This window comes from Cherax quadricarinatus, unplaced genomic scaffold (assembly GCF_038502225.1).
Source record: "Cherax quadricarinatus isolate ZL_2023a unplaced genomic scaffold, ASM3850222v1 Contig25, whole genome shotgun sequence".
In the NCBI taxonomy this organism is placed as follows: Eukaryota; Metazoa; Arthropoda; class Malacostraca; order Decapoda; family Parastacidae; genus Cherax; species Cherax quadricarinatus.
The window spans coordinates 263841-277500 of NW_027195051.1; positions in this window are offsets into that span (position 1 = coordinate 263841).

The following is a 13660-nucleotide window of genomic DNA, read 5'->3' on the forward strand; positions in this document are numbered from 1 at the left end:
GTGGAAACAGGTCAACTTTGCTCTGTTTTTCTCATGAGTATAACAGCCTGGTTAATCAGGCTCTGATCCACCATGAGGACTGGTCACAGACCGAGCCGCGGGGGGCGCTGACCCCCGAAACCCTTTCCAGGTATACTCCAATTACACAGGACTTCACAGACTATTGCAGGACGGCCTCATTATCAATATTGCTGACCTTCGAGGTCATAATTTGACCTTTCTTAGACTTATATAATAAGTAGGAGCATCATCCTACCTTCAGCTACAAGGCAGCAGAGTCATTCACACCGACGGCTGGAGTGCCTCAGGAAACATGCTTAGGTCCTCATGTCTTTATTGTATAAATGACCTTCCCCATCCTGAGTATAATTACATCACCCAATTTACTGATGTTATCCATGTAGGTTCATCCACATCTGCATCCGGAGGAAACAGATATGAGAGGCTGATAGAAAAAAAATAATATAGAACTGACTCAGTAGTAATGACATGATTGCAGACCATTGAATATAGATTTGAGAATAAAAGCCAACTGGGAGAAGAAATGGAGACTCACGACCAATCCTGACAAGGTCTTCATGAGTACCATTGGATGCTTTCCCACAAGAGTTGAAAACATAAGAGGCATCTCCATCAGGGGTACACCTATCTGGCGAGGGTAGGACGTGTTTCCTGACACTGGTTGTCTATGTTCACCCATCAGTAAAATGGGTACCTGGGTGTTAGTGGACTGGTGTGGGTCGCATCCTGGGACAAAACTGACTTATTTTGCGGGAAATGCTCAGCATAACAAGGGTCTTTCTATATAGTAGTATGTCATTGATGTCAGCTATGGTCTGTATACCTTGTACATATACTGGTAGACATGAAGATATTATTATAAACCCGAATATCCTGGGCTACGAGACAGATTATATCACTCTACATCACACGTCACCAAAAACATGAACTTAGCAAAAATTCGTCTCAGTCATTTATGCAGGTTTAATCAGGCGCCTCTCATATCAAGAAGTACATAGAGATGATGATAATTCCTATGCTTGAGGTTAGGTTAGGTTAGGTAAGGTTCGTCAGGAAACTGGACAAGTGTTTCCTGACGCGGGTCTTAGTCAGATGATGACCCACAGCTGGAGCTTTTGGTCATCTGACCGATGCCTTCCGCTGACCTATGCTTGAATATCTTCGCGTAAATGTGTCGCTAACAAAAAACGGTATGTTAAACCTGCAAGTTCAAAACAAAACTCCGGTTTATCACAGACACCAGACTGAGGGATAAAACCAGAGTGGAATATCTGCACATCCAGTTAACTGGAGTCTACTTGGAGGGTGTTTCGGGGGTCAACGCCCCCGCGGCCTGGTCCATGACCATGCCTCATGGTGGATCAGGACCTGATCAACCAGGTTGTTACTGCTGGCCGCACGTAAACCAACGTAGGAACTACAGCCTGGCTGGTCAGGTTCGGACTTTGTGTGTCTGTCCAACTTCTTCTTGAAGACAGCCAGAGGTCTTGATGACAGCCAAAGGTCTTCATGACAGTCAGAGGTCTTGATGACAGCCAAAGGTCTTGAAGACAGCCAGAGGTCTTGATGACAGCCAAAGGTCTTGAAGACAGCCAGAGGTCTTGATGACAGCCAAAGGTCTTGATGGCAGCCAGAGGTCTTGATGACAGCCAAAGGTCTTGATGACAGCCAGAGGTCTTGATGACAGCCAAAGGTCTTGATGACAGCCAGAGGTCTTGAAGACAGCCAGAGTCACTTGTTTGCACAGAACTGCTTAATGCCTCAAATGATGTAGTGGAAGTTTTAGCAGTAAAGGTCGAGAACCAAAACCTAGTCATTGTGGTAATCTACAAGCCTCCAGATGCAACGTCCCAGCAATTCCAGGAACAGCTGTTAAAAATTGACCACTGTCTGGAAAATCTTCCAGCTCCTGCACCCAACATCTTGCTCCTGGGTGATTTCAACTTAAGGCACCTAAAATGGAGGAATATAGCAAATAATATTGTTGCAGTAATAACACCAGGAGGCAGCTCTGATGAAAACTCACACTCACACGAGCTTTTAAATCTCTGCACAAAATTCAACTTAAACCAGCAAATAATAGAACCTACTAGACTGGAGAATACACTAGACCTCATTTTCACTAACAATGATGATCTGATACGAAATGTCACCATATCAAAAACAATATACTCAGATCACAACATAATCGAGGTTCAGACATGTATGCGCTGAGCCCCAGACCGACATAATGAGATTAGTCACGAGGGAGCCTTCACCAAATTCAACTTCAATAACAAGAACATAAAGTGGGACCAAGTAAACCAAGTCCTAAACGATATAATCTGGGAAGATAGACTAAGCAACACAGACCCCAACTTATGCCTAGAACAGATTAACTCGGTGGCACTCGATGTATGCTCAAGGCTTATTCCTTTAAGAAAAAGGAGGAGTAGATGTAAAATAGAAAGAGACAGGCGCTCCCTTTACAGGCGACGGAAAAGAATAACAGAGCGGCTAAAAGGGCCAATATTTCTGAAATGCGTAGGGAGTCACTGGTCAGAGAAATATCAAGCATCGAACTTAAGCTAAAGGAATCTTATAGGAGTCAGGAATAGCGGGAAGAACTAAAAGCCATAAATGAAATCGAAAGAAACCCAAAGTATTTCTTCTCCTATGCCAAATCAAAGTCGAGAACAACGTCCAGTATTGGGCCCCTACTTAAACAAGATGGGTCCTACACAGATGACAGCAAGGAAATGAGTGAGCTACTCAAGTCCCAATATGACTCAGTTTTTAGGAAGCCGCTAACCAGACTGAGAGTCGAAGATCAAAATGATTTTTTTATGAGAGAGCCACAGAATTTGGTTAACACAAGCCTGTCTGATGTTATCCTGACGCCAAATGACATCGAACAGGCGATAAATGACATGCCCATGCACTCTGCCCCAGGGCCAGACTCATGGAACTCCGTGTTCATCAAGAACTGCAAGAAGCTCCTATCACGAGCTTTTACCATCCTATGGAGAGGGAGCATGGACACGGGGGTCATCCCACAATTACTAAAAACAACAGACATAGCCCCGCTCCACAAAGGGGGTAGTAAAGCAATAGCAAAGAACTACAGACCGATAGCACTAACATCCCATATCATAAAAATCTTTGAAAGGGTCCTAAGAAGCAAGATCGCCACCCATCTAGATACCCATCAATTACACAACCCAGGGCAACATGGGTTTCGAGCAGGTCGCTCCTGTCTGTCTCAGCTACTGGATCACTACGACAAGGTCCTAGATGCACTAGAAGACAAAAAGAATGCAGATGTAATATATACAGACTTTGCAAAAACCTTCGACAAGTGTGACCATGGTGTAATAGCGCACAAAATGCGTGCCAAAGGAATAACAGGAAAAGTTGGTAGATGGATCTATAATTTCCTCACAAACAGAACACAAAGAGTAGTAGTCAACAGAGTAAAGTCTGAGGCGGCTACGGTGAAAAACTCTGTTCCACAAGGCACAGTACTCGCTCCCAGCTTGTTTCTCATCCTCATATCTGACATAGACAAGGATGTCAGCCACAGCACCGTGTCTTCCTTTGCAGATGACACCCGAATCTGCATGACAGTGTCTTCCATTGCAGACACTGCACGGCTCCAGGCGGACATCAACCAAATCTTTCAATGGGCTGCAGAAAACAATATAAAGTTCAACGATGAGAAATTTCAATTACTCCGATATGGTAAACATGAGGAAATTAAAACTTCATCATAGTGCAAATCAAATTCCTTCCACAAAATAGAGTGAAAAACCAACGTCAAAGACCCGGGAGTGATCAATGTCGGAGGATCTCATCTTCAAGGACCATAACATTGTATCAATCGCATCTGCAAGAAAAATGACAGGATGGATAATGAGAACCTTCAAAACTAGGGATGCCAAGCCCATGATGACACTCTTCAGGTCGCTTGTTCTATCTAGGCTGGAATATTGCTGCACACTAACAGCACCTTTCAAGGCAGGTGAAATTGCTGACCTAGAAAATGTACAGAGAACCTTCACGGCGCGCATAACGGAGATAAACACCTCAATTACTGGGAGTGCTTGAAGTTCCCGAACCTCTACTCCCTGGAATGCAGGCGGGAGAGATACATGATTATATACGCCTGGAAAATCCTAGAGGGACTATTACCGAACTTGCACACGAAAATCACTCACAACGAAAGCAAAAGACTCGGTAGACGATGCAACATCCCCCCAATGAAAAGCAGGGGTGTCACTAGCACGTTAAGAGACAATACAATAAGCGTCAGGGGTCCGAGACTGTTCAACTGCCTCCCAGCATACATAAGGGGGATTACCTATAGACCCCTGGGTGTCTTCAAGCTGGCACTGGACAAGCACCTAAAGTCGGTACCTGACCAGGTGGGCTGTGGCTCGTACGTTGGATTGCGTGTAGCCAGCAGTAACAGCCTGGTTGATCAGGCTCTGATCCATCAGGAGGCCTGGTCACAGACCGGGCCGCGGGGGCGTTGACCCCCGGAACTCTCTCCAAGTAAACTCCAGGTAGGTCTTGAAGAAAGCCAGGGGTCTTGAAGACAACCAGGGATCTTGAAGACAGCCAGAGGTCTTAGAGGTCTTGATGATATCCAGAGGTCTTGAAGACTGCCAGAGATCTTGAAGACTACCAGAGGTCTTGAAGACTGCCAGAGGTCATGAAGACTGCCAGAGGTCTTGAAGACAGCCAGAGATCTTGAAGACTACCAGAGGTCTTGAAGACTGCCAGAGATCTTGAAGACTACCAGAGGTGTTGAAGACTGCCAGAGGTCATGAAGACTGCCAGAGGTCTTGAAGACAGCCAGAGGTCTTGAAGACTGCCAGAGGTCTTGATGACATCCAGAGGTCTTGAAGACAGCCAGTGGTCTTGAAGACAGCCAGAGGTCTTGAAGACTGCCAGGGATTTATTGATAATCCCTGTTATGTATGTTGATTGGCAGATGAACAGTCTTGGGCCCCCGACACTGCGATGTCTGTCACTGTAGTCTCCAGTAGAAGACTGAAGCAATATATGTCAGGCTTGACAAAATAAGAAGCGTCAATTATATGCTATACAAGATGTTTATGTACCAGCGGCCAGCAGTAACAGCCTGGTTGATCAGATCCTGACCCACCATGAGACCTGGTCTCAGACCGGGCCGAGGGGGCGTTGACCCCCGAAACCCTATCCAGGTAAACTCCAGGTAAACCAGACAGGGCAAAACCCACCCGGCCTGCTAACACGCACTTAGCTCACACGGGGAGGTACGTGGTTCGATCCCCGGTACGGGTGAAACATCGGGCCTGTTTCCTTTAGACATCTTCTGTCCCCGTTCACCTAGCAATAAGTAGGTACCTGGGTGTTAGCCATCTGACACCTGCTGTCACTGTTTACCTAGCAGTACACACACTCACACACACACACACACACACACACACAAACACACACACACACACACACACACACACACACACACACACACAGAGACGCAAGGAGGAACGAGAAGCAATGAAAATGAGCAGGACCCAGACACAGGAGGAAGGGCAAACACACCCCACAGAATCTCCCACCAAAAGACCCCACCCGCGACATTCCCAACGCAACTGAGCAACCTATACTCCAACCCACTCACTGTTCCCTCTGCCACCAACCCCCATATCACAAACCTCACCCCAACAGCTGTCCCTTATGGGCATTCTGACCCCACCCCCATCAACACATACCCCACCTACACCACAGCCCCATATAGGCCCCCACCAAGGCTCTCCCTCCCCCAACCCCAATATACTTGCATGACCACAATGATAGAAAAGAAACTAAAGGTTTGGTACACAAATGCGGATGGAATAATGAATAAACATGAGGAGTGGAATGAAAGAATCAGTGAAAAATCCCCAGACATCATAGCAGTCACAGAAACAAAACTCGCTGAGATAATAACAGACACAATCTTCCCAACAGGATATCAGATCCTGAGGAAAGATAGAAGGAGTAGAGGGGGAGGAGGGGTTGCACTGCTCATAAAACACCAATGGGGATTTGAGGAAATGGAAGGCATGGACATGATTGGAGAAAGAGACTACATTGTAGGTACAATTCAGTCCGGAGAACATAAAGTAGTCATTGGAGTGATGTATAACCCACCACAGAACTGCAGGAGGCCAAGAGAGGAGTACGAAGAAAACAACAGGGTGATGGTGGACACACTGGCTGAGGTGGCAAGAAGAGCTCACTCGAGCAGAGCAAAGTTACTGGTAATGGGCGATTTCAACCACAGGGAGATCGACTGGGAAAACCTGGAGCCACATGGGGGTCCCGAAACATGGAGAGCAAAGATGATGGATGTGGTACTTGAAAACCTCATGCATCAACATGTCAGGGACACAACCAGAGAGAGAGGGGAGGATGAGCCAGCAAGACTGGATCTTGTGTTCACCCTGAGCAGTTCAGACATCGAGGACATCACTTACGAGAGGCCCCTTGGAGCTAGCGATCATGTGGTTCTGAGTTTTGACTATATAGTAGAGTTACAAGTGGAGAAGGTAACAGGAACTGAAGGGGACAGGCCAAACTATAAAAGGGGGGACTACACAGGTATGAGAAACTTCCTGCAGGAGGTTCAGTGGGACAGAGAAATGGTAGGAAAATCAGTAAACGAGATGATGGAATATGTGGCAACAAAGTGCAAGGAGGCAGAGGAAAGTTTTGTTCCCAAGGGAAACAGAAATAATAGGAAGACCAAGACGAGTCCTTGGTTTACCCGAAGGTGTAGGGAGGCAAAAGCTAAGTGCAACAGAGAATGGAAAAGGTACAGGAGGCATAGGACCCAGGAAAACAAGGAGATTAGTAGAAGAGCCAGAAACGAGTATGCGCAGATAAGGAGGGAGGCCCAGAGACAGTATGAAAACGACATAGCATCGAAAGTCAAATCTGACCCGAAACTGCTGTATAGCCACATTAGGAAGAAGACAACAGTCAAGGACCAGGTGATAAGGCTGAGGAAAGAAGGTGGGGAACTCACAAGAAACGATCAAGAGGTATGTGAGGAGCTCAACACGAGATTTAAGGAAGTATTTACAGTAGAGACAGGAAGGACTCTGGGGGGACAGACCAGATGGGGACACCAACAAGGAATACACCAACAAGTGTTGGACGACATACATACAGATGAGGAGGAGGTGAAGAAACTGCTAAGGGACATCGATACATCAAAGGCAATGGGACCGGACAACATCTCTCCATGGGTCCTTAGAGAGGGAGCAGATATGTTGTGCGTACCACTTACCACAATCTTCAACACATCCCTGGAAACTGGGCAACTACCTGAGGTATGGAAGACAGCAAATGTAGTTCCCATTTTCAAAAAAGGAGACAGAAAAGAGGCACTAAACTATAGACCTGTGTCATTGACGTGTATAGTATGCAAAATTATGGAGAAGATTATCAGGAGGAGAGTGGTGGAGCACCTGGAACGGAACAGGAGTATAAATGCCAACCAGCACGGATTCACGGAAGGCAAATCCTGTGTCACAAACCTTCTGGAGTTTTATGATAAAATAACAGAAGTAAGACAAGAGAGAGAGGGGTGGGTTGATTGCATCTTCTTGGACTGCAAGAAGGCCTTTGACACAGTTCCTCACAAGAGATTAGTGCAGAAGCTAGAGCATCAGGCGCATATAACAGGAAGGGCACTGCAATGGATCAGAGAATACCTGACAGGGAGGCAACAACGAGTCATGGTACGTAATGATGTATCACAGTGGGCACCTGTGACGAGCGGGGTCCCACAGGGGTCGGTCCTAGGACCAGTGCTATTTTTGGTATATGTGAATGACATGACGGAAGGGTTAGACTCAGAAGTGTCCCTGTTTGCAGATGATGTGAAGTTAATGAGGAGAATTAAATCTGATGAGGACCAGGCAGGACTTCAAAGAGACCTGGACAGACTGGACACCTGGTCCAGCAAATGGCTTCTCGAATTTAATCCTGCCAAATGCAAAGTCATGAAGATAGGGGAAGGGCACAGAAGACCACAGACAGAGTATAGGCTAGGTGGCCAAAGACTGCAAACCTCACTCAAGGAGAAAGATCTTGGGGTGAGTATAACACCGAGCATGTCTCCGGAAGCACACATCAATCAGATAACTGCTGCAGCATATGGGCGCCTGGCAAACCTGAGAACAGCATTCCGACACCTTAGTAAGGAATCATTCAAGACACTGTACACCGTGTATGTCAGGCCCATACTGGAGTATGCAGCACCTGTTTGGAACCCGCACTTGATAAAGCACGTCAAGAAACTAGAGAAAGTACAAAGGTTTGCAACAAGGTTAGTTCCAGAGCTAAGGGGAATGTCCTATGAAGAAAGATTAAGGGAAATCGGCCTGACGACACTGGAGGACAGGAGGGTCAGGGGAGACATGATAACGACATATAAAATACTGCGTGGAATAGACAAGGTGGACAAGGACAGGATGTTCCAGGGAGGGGACACAGAAACAAGAGGCCACAATTGGAAGTTGAAGACACAAATGAGTCAGAGAGATAGTAGGAAGTATTTCTTCAGTCATAGAGTTGTAAGGCAGTGGAATAGCCTAGAAAATGACGTAGTGGAGGCAGGAACCATACACAGTTTTAAGACGAGGTTTGATAAAGCTCATGGAGCGGGGAGAGAGAGGGTCTAGTAGCAACCGGTGAAGAGGCGGGGCCAGGAGCTAGGACTCGACCCCTGCAACCACAAATAGGTGAGTACAAATAGGTGAGTACACACACAAAACTAGGGAGGCCAAGCCCATGATGACACTCTTCAGGTCACTTGTTCTATCTAGGCTGGAATATTGCTGCACTCTAACAGCACCTTTCAAGGCAGGTGAAATTGCCGACCTAGAAAATGTACAGAGAACTTTCACGGCGCGCATAACGGAGATAAAACACCTCAATTACTGGGAGCGCTTGAGGTTTCTAAACCTGTATTCCCTGGAACGCAGGAGGGAGAGATACATGATTATATACACCTGGAAAATCCTAGAGGGACTAGTACCGAACTTGCACACGAAAATCACTCACTACGAAAGCAAAAGACTTGGCAGACGATGCACCATCCCCCCAATGAAAAGCAGGGGTGTCACTAGCACGTTAAGAGACCATACAATAAGTGTCAGGGGACCGAGACTGTTCAACTGCCTCCCAGCACACATAAGGGGGATTACCAACAGACCCCTGGCAGTCTTCAAGCTGGCACTGGACAAGCACCTAAAGGCAGTTCCTGATCAGCCGGGCTGTGGCTCGTACGTTGGTTTGCGTGCAGCCAGCAGCAACAGCCTGGTTGATCAGGCGCTGATCCACCAGGAGGCCTGGTCACAGACCGGGCCGCGGGGGCGTTGACCCCCGAAACTCTCTCCAGGTAAACTCCAGGTAAACACACACACACACACACAAACACACACACACACACACACACACACACACACACACACACACACACACACAAACCACAAAAACACACAAATATAATACAACTTTCACAATTTGTAATTGATTTGACCGTGACCGCACATCGCGGTGCGCGAAATTAGCGCAGATTGTGGCGTGGTGATTGACGGAGTCGCCGCGCAGTACCTGAGACCTAACACACTGCTAATGGGGTAAATATTGCTAGAAAGCTAAATGCAATTCTAAATTGCTGAAAGAAGTTCAGAATTGTTAGAATATTAGGTTATGTAAGGTTATGTTAGCTTTATGTAAAGTTATTTTTGGTTAGGTTAGGTTATGTAAGGTTAGGTTAGGTTACGTAAGGTTAGGTTAGGTTACGTAAGGTTAGGTTAGGTTAGGTTATGTAATGTTAGGTTAGGTTAGGTAAGGTTTTACCTGGAGTTTACCTGAAGAGAGTTGCGGGGGTCAACGCCCCCATGGCTCGGTCTGTGATCAGGCCTCCTGATGGATCAGAGCCTGATCAACCAGGCTGTTACTGCTGGCTGCACGCAAACCAACGTACGAGCCACAGCCCGGCTGGTCAGGAACCGACTTTAGGTGCTTGTCCAGTGCCAGCTTGAAGACTGCCAGGGGTCTGTTGGTAATCCCCTTTATGTATGCTGGGAGGCAGTTGAACAGTCTCGGGCCCCTGACACTTACTGTATGGTCTCTTAACGTGCTAGTGACACCCCTGCTTTTCATTGGGAGGATGTTGCATCGTCTGCCAAGTCTTTTGCTTTCGCAGTGAGTGATTTTCGTGTGCAAGTTCGGTACTAGTCCCTCTAGGATTTTCCAGGTGTATATAATCATGTATCTCTCCTGCCTGTGTTCCAGGGAATACAGGTTCAGGAACCTCAAGCGCTCCCAGTAATTGAGGTGTTTTATCTCCGTTATGCGCGCCGTGAAGGTTCTCTGTACATTTTCTAGGTCAGCAATTTCACCTGCCTTGAAAGGTGCTGTTAGTGTGCAGCAATATTTCAGTCTAGATAGAACAAGTGACCTGAAGAGTGTCATCATGGGCTTGGCATCCCTAGTTTTGAAGGTTCTCATTATCCATCCTGTCATCTTTCTAGCAGATGCGATTGATACAATGTTATGGTCCTTGAAGGTGAGATCCTCCGACATGATCACTCCCATGTCTTTGACGTTGGTGTTTCGCTCTATTTTGTGGCCAGAATTTGTTTTGTACTCTGATGAAGATTTAATTTCCTCGTGTTTACCATATCTGAGTAATTGAAATTTCTCATCGTTAAACTTCATATTGTTTTCTGCAGCCCACTGAAAGATGTAGCCTTGCAGTGTCTGCAATGTCTGCCTGGAGCCTTGCAGTGTCTGCAATGTCCGCCTGGAGCCTTGCAGTGTCTGCAATGGAAGACACTGTCATGCAGATTCAGGTGTCATCTGCAAAGGAAGACACTGTGCTGTGGCTGACATCCTTGTCTATGTCGGATATGAGGATGAGGAACAAGATGGGAGCGAGTACTGTGCCTTGTTACGTAAGGTTACGTAAGGTTAGGTTAGATAACGTTAGGTTAGGTTATGTAATGTTAGGTTATGTAAGGTTAGGTTATGTAAGGTTAGGTTACGTAAGATTAGGTTAGGTTACGTAAGATTAGGTTACATAAGGTTAGGTTAGGTTAGGTTATGTAAGGTTAGCTTAGGTTAGGTTATGTAAGGTTAGGTTAGGTTAGGTTATGTAAGGTTAGGTTAGGTTATGTAAGGTTAGGTTAGGTAAGGTTATGTAAGGTTAGGTTAGGTTAGGTTACGTAAGGTTAGGTTAGGTTAGGTTATGTAAGGTTAGGTTAGGTTATGTAAGGTTAGGTTAGGTTAGGTTATGTAAGGTTAAGTAAGGTAGGGTTAGGTTACATAAGGTTAGGTTACATAAGGTTAGGTAAGGTTAGGTTAGGTTAGGTAAGGTTAGGTAAGGTTAGGTTAGGTAAGGTTAGGTAAGGTTAGGTTAGGCTAAGTAAGGTTAGGTTAGGTTACGTAAGGTTAGGTTAGGTTACTTTACGTAAGGTTAGGTTAGGTTATGTTAGGTTAGGTTACATAAGGTTATGTTACATAAGGTTAGGTTACGTAAGGTTAGGTTACGTAAGGTTAGGTTACGTAAGGTTAGGTTAGCTTACGTAAGGTTAAGTAAGGTTAGGTTAGGCTAGGTTAGGTTACATAAGGTTAGGTTAGGTTACGTAAGGTTAGGTTAGGTCACGTAAGGTTAGGTTAGGTTAGGCTAGGTTAGGTTAGGTTAGGTTATGTAAGGTTAGGTTAGGTTAGGTTATGTAAGGTTAGGTTAGGTTACGTAAGGTTAGGTCAGGTTGCGTAAGGTTAGGTTAGGTTACGTAAGGTTAGGTTAGGTTACATAAGGTTAGGTCAGGTTACGTAAGGTTAGGTTAGGTTACGTAAGGTTAGGTTAAGTTACGTAAGGTTAGGTTAGGTTATGTAAGGTTAGGCAAGGTTAGGTTAGATTAGGTTACATAAGGTTAGGTTAGGTTATGTAAGGTTAGGTAAGGTTAGGTTAGGTTAGGTAAGGTTAGGTTACGTAAGGTTAGGTTAGGTTATGTAAGGTTAGGTTAGGTTACGTAAGGTTAGGTTACGTTACGTTACGTTACGTAAGGTTAGGTTAGGTTACGTAAGGTTAGGTTAGGTTACGTAAGGTTAGGTAAGGTTAGGTTACGTAAGGTTAGGTAAGGTTAGGTTACGTAAGGTTAGGTAAGGTTAGGTTAGGTTACGTAAGGTTAGGTAAGATTAGGTTAGGTTACGTAAGGTTAGGTAAGGTTAGGTTAGGTTAGGTTATGTAAGGTTAGGTTAGGTTACGTAAGGTTAGGTTAGGTTACGTAAGGTTAGGATAGGTTACGTAAGGTTAGGTAAGGTTAGGTTACATAAGGTTAGGTAAGGTTAGGTTAGGTTATGTAAGGTTAGGTAAGGTTAGGTTAGGTTAGGTTATGTAAGGTTAGGTTAGGTTAGGTAATGTTAGGTTAGGTTATGTAAGGTTAGGTTAGGTTACGTAAAGTTAGGTTAGGTTACGTAAGGTTAGGTTTGGTTAGGTTAGGTTACATAAGGTTAGGTAAGGTTTCTCAGGAAACAGGACAAGTGTTTCCTGACACTGGTCTTAGTCATATAATGACCCACAGCTGGAGCTTTTGGTCATCTGAACGAGGCCTTCCACTGGCTTGCCACTCCACCACTTGCAAAATTATCGTCATAGTTCCTGTTGGAATATGCTTTTTCTTTATAGATTCGCCGGTACATTCCCGGCCTGGAGATCCGGGGATCGATCCGCGGTACGACTGAAAAACATTAGGACGTGTTTCCTTAAGACACCTGCTGTCCATGTTCACATAGCAGTAAGTAGGTACCTGGGTGTCGGTCTACTAACACCTGCTGTCCATGTTCACCCAGCAGTAAGTAGGTACCTGGGTATTAGGTGACTAGTTTGGGTGGCATCCTGGGGACAAAACTTAAGTTGTGGGAAATGCTCTACATAACCAGGAACTTTCTATATAGTATATCATAGGTGTCAGCTATGGTCTGTATAAGTTGTATCATGTACTGGTACATATAAACATTATTATTATTATTATTATTATTATTATTATTATTATTATTATTATTATGTATACCATGTGTAATAAGATCTTAAGTTTATAAACAGTAATTATATCACTGTGTGACCTGGTATACAAGTATATATCGTGTGATTATCTTGTCATACTCCGTTATACAGGAGAAGTTTTACTGACATTTTCTCTTCCCCCTTCTCCTCGACCTCCTCCTCCTCTTCCCCCTCCTCCTCTTCCCCCTCCCCCTCTTCCCCCTCCGCCTCTCCCCCCTCCTCCTCGACCTCCTCCTCCTCTTCCCCCTCCTCCTCTTCCCCCTCCCCCTCTTCCCCCTCCGCCTCTCCCCCCTCCTCCTCGACCTCCTCCTCCTCTTCCCCCTCCTCCTGCTCGTGTGTCTATAACTCAGAGAAAGTCATAAGAATGTTTAAAGTGTGGTCAATTTCCCTCAAAACTGGCTGTCTTATGCAAGAGCGAGTCAAGTGATGGCTCTCAGTGGCTCTCACTGGCTCTCAGCTCTCTTGCTGTAAACTCTTATACGCTAAGAGCTGTTATCCAGCCTCAGCTTGTGTGTGTGTGTACTTACCCAATTGTGGTTGCAG